The 15,977-nt window shown below is 41.9% G+C and overlaps 1 protein-coding gene across 6 annotated transcripts in view; it reads left to right on the top strand.

Annotated features, from left to right (window-relative positions):
- FANCC (FA complementation group C) overlaps window positions 1-15,977 on the top strand; it is a 123,942-nt gene that overhangs the window by 43,833 nt on the left and 64,132 nt on the right. The window lies entirely within an intron of this gene.

Consider the following 15,977-nt stretch of genomic DNA (forward strand, 5'->3'; position numbering starts at 1 on the left):
GTAGAACCAGCTATCACTATTTCAAAGTTGTATTATTTGAACAATTATTTACTCATATGTCAGGTAATTGCTTTCTATACTGCACATGACCAAATATTCCCTTCAGTGTTTCTAATCCTTTCAAAATTGGTTAATTGTGTCTGTGCATGCGCGCGCGCACACACCCCTGACTTTTTCATCTTTTTCTTATGCATCATCCCATGGGGAGGGAAAATTGGTCAAAGACACATGTATAGGAGGGAGTGTTTCTGATGCAGTGTGTGGGAGTGTGTTAAAGTAAAAAATCCTCACTGGATCATTAGATCAGGGACTTTAGGATAGCAGGGAAGGGGTGTGTGGGATGTCAGCATTCTTCATCCCAATGCCTTTCTGATCCATTGTGATCTTGTTTATGGGAGGGTATAATATAAATCACTGGCTTATTTTTAAATTGTTCTTCACCTGAGTCCAATGCTTCCATAGCATTTGAGACATTGTTACTAGGCATTTGTCAGGTTAGCTACTGTGGGGACTAGCACATCGACTTTAGGGTGAGGCTTGGAATCCAAGTTTAAAAGGTTCCAAATATTGATAGGCCCACCAATTTGTTTTCATTCTTGAGCTTTAAGACCCACAAAATCATATTCCTTAGGGCTACTTTAATAGTTGTTTGTACCAGTCAACCTTTTGTTCATAATTTTCCCCAACTGGTACAGACCAAGGACTTCTGAAAACTTTGATGGCTTCACCACCTGAACATCAGAGTTTAATGTGGGTGACAGGGCAACTGGAGCTTTCCTAAGGATAAAAAGCTTATCTTGTAGAACTGATAACTTATCCACTATATCATCTTATATCTCTTTGGGCACTGCCACAAAAGAAGTCTGCAGTGGACATAGTGTACTTAGACTTTCAAAAAGCGTTTGACAAGGTACCTCACCAAAGACTTCTGAGGAAGCTTAGCAGTCATGGAATAAGAGGAGAGCTCCTCTTGTAGATAAGGAATTGGTTGAGAAGCAGAAAGCAGAGAGTAGGAATAAACGGACAGTTCTCCCAATGGAGGGCTGTAGAAAGTGGAGTCCCTCAAGGATCGGTATTGGGACCTGTACTTTTCAACTTGTTCATTAATGACCTAGAATTAGGAGTGAGCAGTGAAGTGGCCAAGTTTGCTGACGACACTAAATTGTTCAGGGTTGTTAAAACAAAAAGGGATTGCGAAGAACTCCAAAAAGACCTCTCCAAACTGAGTGAATGGGCGGAAAAATGGCAAATGCAATGCAATATAAACAAGTGTAAAATTATGCATATTGGAGCAAACAATCTGAATTTCACATATACGCTCATGGGGTCTGAACTGGCGGTGACCGACCAGGAGAGAGACCTTGGGGTTGTAGTGGACAGCACGATGAAAATGTCGACCCAGTGCGCGGCAGCTGTGAAAAAGGCAAATTCCATATTAGGGATAATTAGGAAAGGTATTGAAAATAAAACAGCCAATATCATAATGCCGTTGTATAAATCTATGGTGCGGCCACATTTGGAATACTGTGTACAGTTCTGGTCGCCTCATCTCAAAAAGGATATTATAGAGTTGGAAAAGGTTCAGAAGAGGGCAACCAGAATGATCAAGGGGATGGAGCGACTCCCTTACGAGGAAAGGTTGCAGCATTTGGGGCTTTTTAGTTTAGAGAAAAGGCGGGTCAGAGGAGACATGATAGAAGTGTATAAAATTATGCATGGCATTGAGAAAGTGGATAGAGAAAAGTTCTTCTCCCTCTCTCATAATACTAGGACTCGTGGACATTCAAAGAAGCTGAATGTTGGAAGATTCAGGACAGACAAAAGGAAGTACTTCTTTACTCAGCGCATAGTTAAACTATGGAATTTGCTCCCACAAGATACAGTAATGGCCACCAGCTTGGATGGCTTTAAAAGAAGATGAGACAAATTCATGGAGGACAGGGCTACCAATGGCTACTAGCCATGATGGCTGTGCTCTGCCACCCTAGTCAGAGGCAGCATGCTTCTGAAAACCAGTTGCCGGAAGCCTCAGGAGGGGAGAGTGTTCTTGCACTCGGGTCCTGCTTGCGGGCTTCCCCCAGGCACCTGGTTGGCCACTGGGAGAACAGGATGCTGGACTAGATGGGCCACTGGCCTGATCCAGCAGGCTCTTCTTATGTTCTTATGTTCTTATGTTCTATGGCAGGGGTAGCCAGCTTGGTGCCATTCAGATGTTGTTAAGCTACAGCTTCCATCATCTTTGACCATTGGCTATGCTGGCTGAGGCTGATGGTAATAGCAGTCCAACAACTTCTAGAGGGTGCTATGTTGGCTACTCCTGTTCTAGGGACTCAATCGGATCACTTGCAGCAAGTGGAAGATTAGGTGTAGGGGCTCCAGAACTTTACTTATGAGACAACACCTCTTTCTGTGAGTTGCCTGCTGCTCCTTCTGTCTCCCCTAGAACTAATATGCTGATCTAATCTAGCATGAGAGGAGTTGATCTACTCATGGACATTCATTGGTTTTTGATGAACTCCTTGAAAACCTAGTTACTGTTCATCTACTACGAATAAAGTATGTGGTTGCTATCAAGCAAAATGTTGCTGTTTAAAATAAGAATATTTCTCTTTGCTATAGTTTTTGAAAATACAGTAGGGCCCCGCTTCCCGGCGTTCCGCTAATGCGGTGGCTTTCATTCCCTGTTTTAAAGCCGCTTTTGCGGCATTTTGTGGCATTTTCACGGCATTTTTGTGCGACGCGGCCCATTATACTCAATGGGGTTCCGCTTTACAGTGATTTCCGCTTTACGGCGGGGGACCGGAATGGAACCTGCCGTATAAGCGGGGCCTGCCTGTAAACCTACCAAGAACACTGTTCAGCCAAAATCTTCCCATACTACCCATTAGAAATAGGGTGAGGCTAAGCAGATTTAGACAGAGCTTGGAAAAGTTAATTTTTAAACTACAACTCCCATCAGCCCCAGCCACCATGGCCACTGGATTGGTCTGATGGGAGTTGTAGTTCAAAAAAGTAACTTTTCCAAGCTCTGGATTTAGATGTCTCTTTCTGGAAACTGCAGGAAAGGAGAGTGCTCTTGTGCTCAGGTCCTACTTGCAGGCTTCCCACAGGTATCTGGTGGGCCACTTAGAGAACAGAATGCTGTACTAGACGGGACATTGACTTGATCCAGCAGGCTCTTATATTCTTATGTAAGAATATTGGTTTAGTTGTAAAGTATGTGGCAATTTGATTTGGGCCGCTATCAACACTGCAACATTTTAATTAATCAGCTCAAAACTATTACTAACTGATAATGTTAATCTTAAAAGGAAGTGTTGGAGAAATTCTCTTGTGTTTTAGATTTAGCCAAAGAGGAACTGAGTCCAGGAACAGGGCATAGTATCTTTCATCACTGGGTTATGAGAGAATGGTGCAGCCCAGGAGGGTCCAAGGGTAGGGATGGGGAAGAAATTTGATTCAATTTGCATTTAAAGATGAAATTACCTAATTTGTACTAATTTTATTTATTTATTTATTATTTGATTTATATCCCCCCTTCCTCCCAGCAGGAGTCCACTTACCAAAATATAGTAATTCTTTGACATTTGTATTTTTCCAAATTTTGCAATACAGTTTTCCAGCCAAGTAATGTGTACAAAATGTATAAGCACTAAGGTGTGGATATAAATTCATATATTACTGAAAATAACATAAAATGCATTATATTAGGGAAATTTGCTTGCAAAAATGTGTACATTTGTCAAAACTATTTTAGGAGAAATTTTCATGAGGAATTTTTTTTAAAAAAATTGCGATTTGCTGCAAAAATGTAGCGAACTGGAAAAATGAGAGACTGAGAGAACTGAAATTACCCAAGTGGCAACTCTCTCTCATTTTAAGCTCTATTAGGTACTGTCCCCTTGCAGCTTAAACCATTCTGTATGACAGAGGGAGAAATTATACATGGTTTTTTTTCTTGACATGTCTATCTCCATGCACATATTTATTCCATTGCTTATATTTTTTTTTTGCAGTGATAGGCATGTAAGTATTTGTAGGATTTATATATTAGTCTTTAACAATGTTTGCAGGGTGTTGGAAGAATGACAACATTTAAAGGCTTGCATTAATTAAATCTCATTTGACACAGACTTGTTTCTGAGTAAGGCATGGGATTGCACTGTTAAATCTTTTATTTTGAAAAAGACACAATATTTGAATCATGCTGTAGCTTATTCATGCAAGTATTAAAAGAAATGCTTCAGTAGTATGTATTGCCCTTCATGAGCAGCCATTCCAGCATGCTGCAGCAGAGGGAGGGCTGAGACAGCACAGCCAACTCTGCAGCTCTCCTCTGAGACCAGCTACTATTTGCCCCCTTTCTGCTCTCCCAGAATAGTCTTCCTCAGTGGTCATTCAACCTAGTCATTAAACATTTATGTAACTTTATAAAGAATGAGTGCCCAAATAGGCTTTTTACCCTGCTTCCTTACCATCCCTTCTTCCTTTTGTATCACACCCATTAGATTGTAAGCTTCTGGTCAGGGACTGTTGTTTTGTCTGTTAATCTTTTTACCATGCCTAGAAAACTTTGGGCACTTTATAAATACTTTTGTTTCATGCTGTTGACAATATTCCTTAAGTGTCAGTCAAAAGTTAAGGATCAGTCAAAATTATTTTTGTTCCTTTAAAAATAAAATCCAATAGTTCTGCAATTGTGCACGCACATAAAAGCAGCCTAGGAATGTTCAGTGCTTTTCAAGTTAGGCAGCATAGGGAAACATGTTACAACATGTGAAAGTAATTAAAAGATGACTGCAAATATAATAATTACAACATGGAGCCGACTATGCTGGCAGATATTGCAACACAGAACTCACTTTAATCATAGTGCTTCTCATAATGTGGGTGGTCACAGTGTGCAGATATTTGTCAGTCCTTTCCTCTGCATCACTGATTGTAACAGTACTGAAGTAAACAGCATTACACAGGCCTCTCAAGGTTTTTTGCTTATGCAGGCTTTTGTGATAGGTTGTTTCCCTCTGCTTTCTTTGGGCTCCTTGGTTTTGTCACTAGTAATTATACAGGGCATGCTCTTCCGGAGGCGGGGATTGCCGCTCTTTGAAGTAAACTTTATACTGCCATTAGATTTTTTTCTCAAATGGATGTGTTAACTCTTTCACCAAACATGATGCCCTATTGCTGAAACAATTCTAATATGTAACTTTATTTGCAGTGGAAGTAAACGCTAGTAACTTAGTCTTTGTTTTAAATTTATTTTTCCTGTCCATTTGATCACTTTAAATTCTCCAGTGTCATGTTCTTTAAGAACAAATCATACAGTGTGTGTAACAAGAATCCCCTGACTAAAATGGCAAGAGACTCCTCTTTGACTTTACTCTCAAGCTTGATCTGTCTCTTCTATAGGTTTTATCCAACAAAGTTGTCCCATTAGCACAAGGACTTCTGCCTGCATAATATAACTTCTCTCCCTGCCCTCCAAATCTGTTCTGGGTTTTCCCCCAATCCCCCAGAGCAAATTTGGGGAGAGGGTGCAAGGTGAAGAAGTCACCTTTGGGGAAGGGCTGTAGCTCAGTGGCAGAGCATCTGCCTTACATGCAGAAGGTCCAAAGTTCAATCTCAGCATCTCCAGGTAGGGCTGGGAGAGACTCCTGCCTGAAACCCTGGAGAGCCACTGCCAGTCAGTGTAGACGGTACTGAGCTAGATGGACCAACAGTCTGATTCAGTATAAGGCAGCTTCTATTCTGTTCCAAAGTCTAGTTGGAACAGTAGAAGGCTTTGCATTAACTTGAATGACTTCATTGGATACAACCTTATATTCTTTGTTGGTCTAGCAAAAAGGCTTTTAACATTATATAAAACTGAAATATCCAAAACTAAACTCGGTGGTGTAAAGTGAGAGAGATTTACAGAGGCTTTTACACCATTGTTTTCATGTACTAGTTTCACATAGATCAGAACTGACAGGAAAACAATAATAATCACCACTACAAAAACAACAATAATAATATTGCTTCACAAACAGACTCTTGCAAGCATTCTTTACAACTCCTTTTAAAAGGTGAATTCTGGATTATTATTTTTAAAAAAAACATTTAAACCAGAAACAAAATGCAAGGAACGTCTTTAAAATATTTGAATGTCGAATTAGCACAATCACCAACTTGATTGCCACAGAAGATTCTCACCTTCTCTTCAGTCATGAATTTCTGCAAATTCTGTTTAGTGACAGGTTTTGGTGACACTTGTTTGGGGCCAATGCCAACCAGAGAGTGCCAAGAGAATATTGCTGCTTAACACAATCACCACTAAGCTTTTCATTAGTACCAGGGCAACTTTATTCTTGCCTGGAATTAAGATAGGGAGTTGAAAAGTTTGACTGTTACTAACCTTTGTCTCCTACTGCATCTGCTGCCAGCAGAGTTGTGGGAAGATCTATAAAAAACTATAGGGCAGTATACAACTAGTGCAAGCACTTTTGGCTGCAGAGTGGAACTTCCTCTTCTTCTCCTCGCCCAAGGTGCCCCCTAAATATGTTCTGGGATGTTCCCCAACCTTCCAAAGCCAGTTTTTTTGGGGGAGGACTGTGCAGGGAGAGGAGAGGGAGGGGAAGTTCCATTGCTCAGCCAAAAGTGCTTGTGCTAGTGGAATTGTTTAGTTGGATACTAGCCCATAGCTATTGAATGGGACACATCAGGTTTCGTTCAAATCTAATGACCCCAACAAAAAATGACATGTATCACATGCAGTGTAAAATATGAGTCCTGGGTTCTTATCTCATCTTTCTATGTTAATTTCTTAGGCCCTAGGCAGGCTCTGCCTTCTGATGGTCTCTCGGGGTGCTTTCTGATGCATGGTCAGCAAAATAAAATTGCAGTCAGCACTTGTGGAGGAAAATCCAAGAAAGCAGCTCATTAATGGATTGGTATATATAAAGGTATTTGGCATCCCTTACTCAAAGGGGTATTTAAATTATTAGACAGAAACTTTCATGTGACTTGGGGACGTTGAGCTGGATCCAGAGATTTTCTTCCTCTGATAAAGAAGGAGCTTCCTCCTTAGTTTATCTCATTGCTTACAGCAGGGGCAGGGAACCTGATGTGGTTAGACTACAACTCTCATTATCCTAGAACTCCTCCAGCTGGGCATACTGGCTGGCACTGATGGAAGTCCGAGTCCAGCAACATCTGGAGGGCCACAGGTGCATCTTTGGTTTATGTGTTCCAAGTGTAAAGCATGCCTAAGCATTTTGCTAGTTCCAAATACGTAGGTTTGTGTCTTTTGGAAAAATTTAAATGAAATAGATAATATTTGTATTTCCTTCCTTTAATTCAATTTTGTATTTTATAAACACTTTTGTATGTTATTAAACAATGTCTAATGTTCTGGTTGTATCAGTATAAACACATGCTACTAATAAAAATTATGTCATTAAGTTGATTGTTTGGCCCTTAATAAATATTAGCATAAATATAATTGTGTAGTACAAGCTGTATTCTGAAACTTATAACATGGTTTAATGTGTATTGGTTTGTAGAAAACTGATTTTACATTCCCTCCCCCCCCCCATGGACTAATGAATAAGCATGCAAGAGTTCTTGTAAGCAAAATTGGGATCTGCATACTTTGTTATGATTGGATCAGAGTGTGGAAAATCAGTAAGCTGTATTATGTCAGCATCTTGCTCATGGAATAGGCTACATAAACAGAGGGTGTTGAGACAGACTAAGTGAGCAGGCTTCCTTCTCAGTTACTTAACCACTATAATTCTCTAGGTGTCTGTTTTGTAGTGAAAAGGGTTTTTTCAAATAGAAGTTTTATTGTTATTAATTTAAATGGCATGGGGGACACAAAATCTTGTAAACAGGATTTTAAAGGAAAAGAGGCAGAAAAGCAGCAGTAAATTTTAAGAGGCTTTAGACATTTGAAGAGAAGTTGAGAACTGGTAGATTTTAGTTTCTTAAAGATCCCAGGAACGCACGCTTTTACTCTTGCTTTTTAAGGAGTTTGATGAAAGTGGATTAAACTGGTGGTCTGGATTTGAAACCTATGTTTATAGAGTTACTGAGAAGCAAGAACAAGAGGAGATGCAAAGGGACTTCCTGTTCCTGTTTCCATTCTTCCAAGTGCACTTCTCATTGGCATGTGGATGCTACACACTTGAGAGCTACTTTAGACATGACCAAAAATAGCAAGATTCTCTGTGCAATTACGCAGACATGCAAGATTGGGAGGTGCTGTAACCCAATGGCAGAGCACTTATTTGTATGCAGAAGGTCCCAGGTTGAATCTCAGTTAAAAAAAAGAAAAAGGCAGCCGGTGATGCAAAAAACTTCTTCCTGAAACATTGGAGTGCCACTGCCAATCAAATACTGGGCCCAGATGGATAAATTGTCTGATCTAGGATATAAGGGAGATTCCGATGTTCTTAATATGTAGGTCTTGCATTTTCTTGACCTGCAGAGAAGGAGGGAACTACACATGTGCAGGGCAGTTGCAAAAGCTTTCGTATCTCTTCTCTGAATGTTCTCACTGCCCACTCAGTTAAGGAATGGTGAGCACAGCTTCCTCCTCAGTTTTCTGCCATGGGAGAAGAACCTTAGAGAGTTCTCTGTTGACCAGCAGTTTGGCATTGTTTCATGGTTAATTTTTATTACTGCTTCCTGATTTTTATTTTTTATCTGTTGTTCTCCCTAAAAAAAAAAGACGTAAAAGTACAAAAAGTGGTCTGGTGGTATTATCTTTACTTAAAATTATATCCCATTATTCCGTGGCAAACAAGCAAATGAGGAAACAATGAAAATATCTAAAAACAATTCCTATACAAATGTCGACTAGGAAAGATCTTTACTTAAAAGGCTTACTGGAAGATGAAGGTCTTCAGCAGATGCCAAAAAGACAACGGAGATGGCACCTGTATAATATTTAATGGGTGGGAATTCCAAAGGTTAGGTGTTACTACACTAAAGGCCCAATTCCTATATTGTGTGGAATGGACCTCCTGATGAGATGATATCTGCAGGAGGCCCTCACCTGCATAGCACAGTGATCGACTGGGTATATAAGAGTATGAGACATTCTCTCAGGTATCCTGGTCCCAAGCAATTTAGGGTTTTACACACCAAATCCAGCACTTTGAACTTAACCTGGAGCAACCAGTGCAATTCTTTCAGCAGCAATGTAACATGATGGCAATATCCTTACCCAGTGAGCAATTGAGCTGCTGTATTTTGCACTAGTTGCAGCTTCCCAACCAACCTCAAGGGCAGCCCCACATAGAGCACTTTACCGTAATCCAATCTGGAAGTTATGAGCACATGAACAACAGTGGTCAGGGTATCCCAGTCCAGAAATGACCATAGCTGTCTTACTAGCCAAAGCTGGTAAAATGAACTCCTAGCTGTTGAGGCCATCTGGGCCTCTACTAACAAAGATGGGTCCAGGAACACCCCCAGACTACGAACCTGCTCTTTCAAGGGGAGTCCAATGCAATCCAAAGCAGGCAATTGACCAATTATCTGGACTCAGGAAAGAGCCATCCACAATGCCTCCATCTTGCCAGGATTCAGAGTTGGCTTATTGGCCCTCATCCAGACTGTCATCAATCCAAGGCTTGCATGCCATCTCCTGATTCAGATGTTGCAGAGAAATAGCTGGGTATCAGAGTACTGATGACACCTTGCCCCATATCTCCTAATACCCCCATATAGGTGTTGAACAGTGTTGGAGACAAAATGGCATGCTGAGGCACCCCACAGCACAACTGCTAGGGGATCAAAACCCAATTACTGAACCTATTTTTTGAAACCAACCCTGGAGATAGGATTGGAACCATTGTAAAGTAGTGCCTCCGATATGCATCTCACTGAGTGGGTTCAGGAGGATGCCATGGTCAGTGGTATCAAAAGCTGCTGAGAGATCAAGTAAGAATAATGGGGTTGGCGCCCCATGTCCTTCTTCCGATAAAGCTCATCCATCAGGGTGACTAAGGCTGATTCAGTCCAATAACCAGGCCTGAACCCAGTTTGAAATGGGTTGAGATGATCAGTTTCATCCAAGAGTACTTGCAAGGGTTGTGCCACAACTCTCTTGAGCAGCTTCCCTAAAAGGGGGGAATTTGCTACTGCCACAAACCAGTGGGTTCAGGCTGAGCTTTTTGAGGAGTCGGATCACTGCCTCTTGCAGGACAGAAGGGACAACTCCCTCCCACGAAGATGTGTTGACCACACTCTGGATCCACTCAGTGATATCCCTTTGGCAAGCTTTAATAAGCCAAGAGGGGCGACAGTCAAGAAATGGTACTGTCTGCATTATCACAAGCAGCTTGTTCACATCATCAGGCCGCATCAACTGAAACTGATCCCAAGATATTGTAGCAGATATTGCACTGGCTACTGCAGTGAATGTGGATGTGGCCCCAGAATTGCTATGGAGGTGAGCGACTTTACTCTCAAAGTTGTATCTAATGACACAAAGAGTACTTTTCAAACTGTGTGTCCAGTGCAGTATAAGTGATAATCATTCTCTTTGTCATGTGTTCGATCTTCTCCCAAACAAACCATAAAAAGTGCCAAATTTGTCAACAGGTTACCCCTAAGGCTTGTAGTGGGTGGGCCTTGTACTTTAAAAAGACCTTGGGGGGCGTGCGGTTGCAGGTCCTGAGAAAACGCCATCAAAACTGGCGCAAGCACAGAAATATTTGGATGATATGTAGGCAATACTGGCTCCACCTAGCCCAAATGTGGATCCAAAGTGTAATGAAATGGAGAAGAACTTGGAAAATGAGAGATTATTGCCTAGAACCCCATGTCTACACCTTGTTCAGGAAGCCGCTTAAGATATTGGGATTATTCTGTTGATATTGGAAGGGGAGATGGAAGATGTTACTTCTAGAGATGCTTGTTCTAAAGGTTGATGGGGAATGCCAGACCTGTAGCACCAGTTGTTTCAGTGGGCAGAAATAATGCAAGAGTCCCAGGAGTGTAGTCGTCCAGGGTCTCGGGGTTTTAGACTCTTTACTTTTAGGGGAGCAGGATTTCAGCTGGGTCCCTGCAGCATTCTACATGTCAATCAGCACGAATGGGGAGTGTGTTAGCCACTGAGAAGAATAATCTAACATGCTTTCTTGTCCTTTTCTGCTGATTGGAGCCAGTCAGAGTGAAAGGAGGTGAGCCAGCCACTGAGAAACTCTTCTCAGTAGCAACCACAATCCCCTTTCATGCTGATTGGCTCCTAGGGACATCTGTTGTTGTGGAAGAAGGTACAGGCAGGAACGACTGAGGAGCGTGGAGATGACAACAGAGAGCAAGCAAGCGAGTGAGGGAGCATGGCTATGAGGAGCATGGCATGACTATCATGAAGGGACCCTGCACTTCTGAATTTGCCACTACATTACTGCGCTAGGCCTATGGATCCTTTCCATGATTGAATGGCTAACTAGTAATATGAGGTGTCTCCCCACTTCCCAGTTCCTGCCTTCTAAGATGTTCACTTTTTCCAGTTCAAAACAAAGTTCACATTTTTTATATTAAATCATATTTCTTTTTTGATTTCATAGGTCATCTTAGAGGGTCCATTATTTATTTTATTTATTTATTTTATTGCGTTTATATACCGCCCCATAGCCGAAGCTCTCTGGGCGGTTTACAACAATTAAAAACATTAAAAACAAGTATACAAATTTAAACCATTAAAATGCATAAAAACAGATAAGCAAGTTAAAAACACATGTTATTCTAATACTGTTAAAATGCCTGGGAGAAATGGAAAGTCTTGACCTGGCACCAAAAAGATAACAGGGTTGGCACCAGGCGCACCTTGTCAAGGGGATCATTCCATAATTTGCGGGCCACCACTGAGAAGGCCCTCTTCTTTGTTGCCAGCCTCCCAGCTTCCCTCGGAGTAGGCACCCAGAGAAGGACCTTTGATGTTGAGCGTAGTATACGGGTAGGTTCGTGTTGGGAGATGCGTTCCATCAGGTATTGTGGTCCCAAGCCATGTAAGGCTTTATAGGTTAAAACCAGCACCTTGAATCGGGCTCGGAAACATACAGGCAGCTGATGCAAGAGGGCCAGAATCAGTTTTATATGTTCAAACCATCTTGTCCCTGTTACCAGGCTGCTGCATTTTGCACAAGCTGCAGTTTCCGAACCGTCTTCAAAGGCAGTCCCACGTAGAGCGCATTGCAGTAATCTACCTTGGAGGTTACCAGAGCATGGACAACTGAAGCCAGGTTATCCCTGTCCAGATAGGAGCGTAGCTGGGCCACCAACCCGAGTTCGTAGAAGGCACTCCATGCCATCGAGGCTACCTGAGCCTCAAGTGACAAAGCATGGAAATGATCAGACCTGCCTTTCCCCTTTCCCTCTCTACTTCCATTTCTCTACTTCCCCTCCCCTCCCCCTCCCTCTTTTCCCCCTCCCCTCTTCTGTTCTGTGTTGCTGTACGTCACATATTCACAGAAGCAAAAGAAAATGCTTCACTAAAATTGCAAAGTAAATCAAATTTAAAGTGACTTATCTGAACTATATCATCTGTCTTAATATTGTTGCTTCCTCCCTGCTAAAACAAGAACAGTGCAGCACATGTCTTCTTTCTGTTATTGGGCTGATTCCAGGTGTTGCCACCACTCACCATATGCTGAGGCACATGTTACCAAATTCTTCCAAGCTACACAGGAAGTGGATTGGACTGTGAAAGACCAACCCAAATTTTGTTTGCATTTTGACAAATTTCTAGGGCAATCCAATCTCTCAGAGGGGAGATCAGGTCCCCTGGTGCATTCAGTATAGCTGCCCAATTTCTTTGCTTTTTAGATTTTGATAGAAATATATGTTGGCTATAGGGATGTTCTTAAACGGCAAGGGTTTTTTTTGCCTATTAGTGAATTTAGCTAGTATTCCCTTTAATAGTAAACTCAGGTGATTGAATGCCGATAGGATTAGAGCCAAACTGGGGCAACTGAGAAAAAAAAGGGAGGCATCAACATGCTTGGGTGACCTTAAAGCATGCAGAAGCAAAAACATTTTTAAATTAAAAAACACAGAAAAAGTCCATAAAGGAACATGCATTTACAGTAGCCTCCAGGAGCCATGAAATGTTAAGCATTGCTTGGAAGAGAACACTGGAAAACCAGGGGAGGGGATAAACTGTCCCACATGGCTTGGCTGGCTGGACTCTAAATGGGCCCATTCCTGTTAGGGGTTGAGGCTATACCATGGCATTTCATTGCAGGTCCCACTTGTCATGACTAATACCCACTGATGAAGCTCACCTTCATGAATCTATCTAGTCCCTTTTTAAAGCTGCAATCCTTAGGCAGCAGTGGGGCTTGATGGAGCAGCATGGTGAGCACTGCATCCACAACCCTAGTGCTCATGCCAGCCATGGGGGCAGGAAAAAATCACCCTTCACTGCTCTGGCTCCCAGGTTGGCATGGCAAAGAGACCTGGATCAGGCCCATTGCCATCACATGACATGAGCAGAGTCTGAACAGGATTCAGCAGATCCTATGCTGGACCAGCCCCAAGGGCGGAGGGACACCTCCTCCTCTTCCATACCCCCTCTGGCACAGTGCATAACTTTTCCACACCATGCATAATTTTATACACCCCTTTTTCTAAACATCTAAGCCCCAAATGCTTTAGCCTATCCTCATAGGGAAGTGGATTCTTTGGATGATCCGGGTTGCTTATGTACTGAATAAAGTAATACCAAGTATTAATAAATTTGTCAGAGCCTGCTTGTTTTTGTGTGATTTTCGTCTCGAGTACTTTTTCCCATTAAATCTATGTACCAAACCCTAACTCTTTGCATCCATTGTTGCAGAGTAAGATTATTTGCAGTTTTCCATTAGTAGGTTATTGTTTGACGTGTTGCCACAAGTAGAAAGGTGATCAGCTCTTTATGTTTCAGTTTTCTTGTAAAAAATGTAATGTGGAATCCAAAATACGCAATATATGTTTGTATTTTAGAAAATCGTAAAAAATTGAAACTACAACAATAATGTTGTTATTAATGTTCAGAATGGTTTCTTTAGTGTCAATTCTACTGCCTTTGGGCACAGGCATATGGTTTCTTTAGAAATGGAGTTGAAAGAAGCAACTTTTCTTATATCCTTTTGCCAAAGCCTTTCCTGACCCCTAAAGTTGGATTCTGTACCTCTGTATTTTTGTTCCCCTACTGTTGTATTTTATTGCAATAATGTGTTCTGTAATTTTATGCTATTGTACAACATTTAGATACAATTTGCTAATGTTAAGTGGTCTAGTATTTTAAATAAATAAATAAAAATATATCCATCCATCATCACAGAAAATGCCTTTGTTGTTGCTGGATTGAGGATCTGCAGTACAAGGTTCTCATTTTATGTTCGTCAGCAGATCCTCGTGTATTCACAAAAGTGTATGGTGTTTGCACATGTAAGGTTTTGTCAGCTCTACACTGCGTCAGCAGTGCCGGTGGGGGGCTGGAAATTCCTGGGTGGTTGGCAGGGAAGCAAAGTCCTTAGCCGGCAGTCTGGTCATAAATCTGCCAGGTCTAGGAGGAGGGGAGCTGATAAGGGCCAGGCTTGTCCGAAGCGTACTTGCCGAGTCAGGAGTCCAGAAGTGAGGTCAGTAGAGGTCCGGGATCAAGTGCCAAGGGGTCAGTCCGAAAGAGGGTGCCAGGAAACTAGGAACACACAAGCCACGCCTGACGTTGCAGTCAGCAACAAGCTGCAGCCAAGGTGTGCCTTATAAAGAGCAGGATGGACAGCAGGTGTGAGCCCTCAGCGTTTGGGCCTTAAGGAGACAGGCCTGCCTCTCTTCTGCCTGACCTTCTGCTGTCTACGTTCTGCAGGTGAGGGGGGAGTATCCTGTTCACTGTCTGTGTCTGGCTGCAGGGCCTCTGCTGTCCCTGGGGTGCTCTGCAGCTGAGGGGGAGAAGGAGCTGGATTCTCAGGAGGCTCCTCCGTGTCTCCTGCTGCTCCTGGGTCTGCTGCTGTTACTCCCGAGTCGTCCTCATCTGAGGAGTCCTCTGACGGGGCCATGACAGGTTTCATGTTATCCATAACATTGTAAGCATGTTCTTTCCTTATATAAAATTAGGAGGAAGTTGCCTTTTACCAAATCAGACCTTTGCCCCATTTAGCTCTATTGTCTACATTGACTGGCAGTAAGAACTCTAGGATTTCCAGTCCTGTCTGGAGATGTCGGGTTGAACCTGGGATCTCTTGCATGCAAAGCATGTGGTCTACCACTAAGCTAAGGCCCTTTTCTCCAAAGAGAAATGGACTTCTCTTTTATTTTGATGGTTGACATTAGGATCCTGATGAATGGCCTTTTGATGACTGGTCATTAATCTGCTATTGGAATTTGTACAGAACTCCACCTGCTGTGTAGTGGCGGAAGAACAATTTGAGCAGGCTTAAATTTAACTAGAGAGGGAGAACAGTTTTGAAATTTAGAGCTAATCTGAACCTGAGCTATTTGAGAAAGATGGAGCAGGGAAACTAGAACAAGTAATAAAAATAAATAGGAGTTTGGCTACTATGATAACAAGTCCTGCTTTGAAAATCCAAAGCACTATTTCCTGTTTTTACATGTAAGCCACTAGATGGCAGTATAACAGTTGTTCTTTCTGCGGATAGAATAAATACTTTGTGTTCTTGTTTTTTTTTAAGTAGATCTATGAAGGTATTGATTTGTCTGTCCAACATGCCCTGAAAAGTAAAAAAACAACAAGCAAGGATTTGGGATGTTACTTTTCTGAAGCTATATTTCTATAGCTATATAATTTTTTCTGTCTCATTCTATCATGCTGTGTACTAACAAAACTGCACATAGAAACTGGCCCATTGAGCAATTAACTGAAGGCAACATCCATCCATCCATCCTGATTCCAGTACAGATGTAGATTGTAAAAGATTTCTACTTAAAAGGCTTGTTGGCGTCAAAACCTAGAATGTGCAATATGCTATATCCATAGGGTGGTA

This window comes from Rhineura floridana, chromosome 1, assembly GCF_030035675.1.
Source record: "Rhineura floridana isolate rRhiFlo1 chromosome 1, rRhiFlo1.hap2, whole genome shotgun sequence".
Taxonomy (NCBI): Eukaryota; Metazoa; Chordata; class Lepidosauria; order Squamata; family Rhineuridae; genus Rhineura; species Rhineura floridana.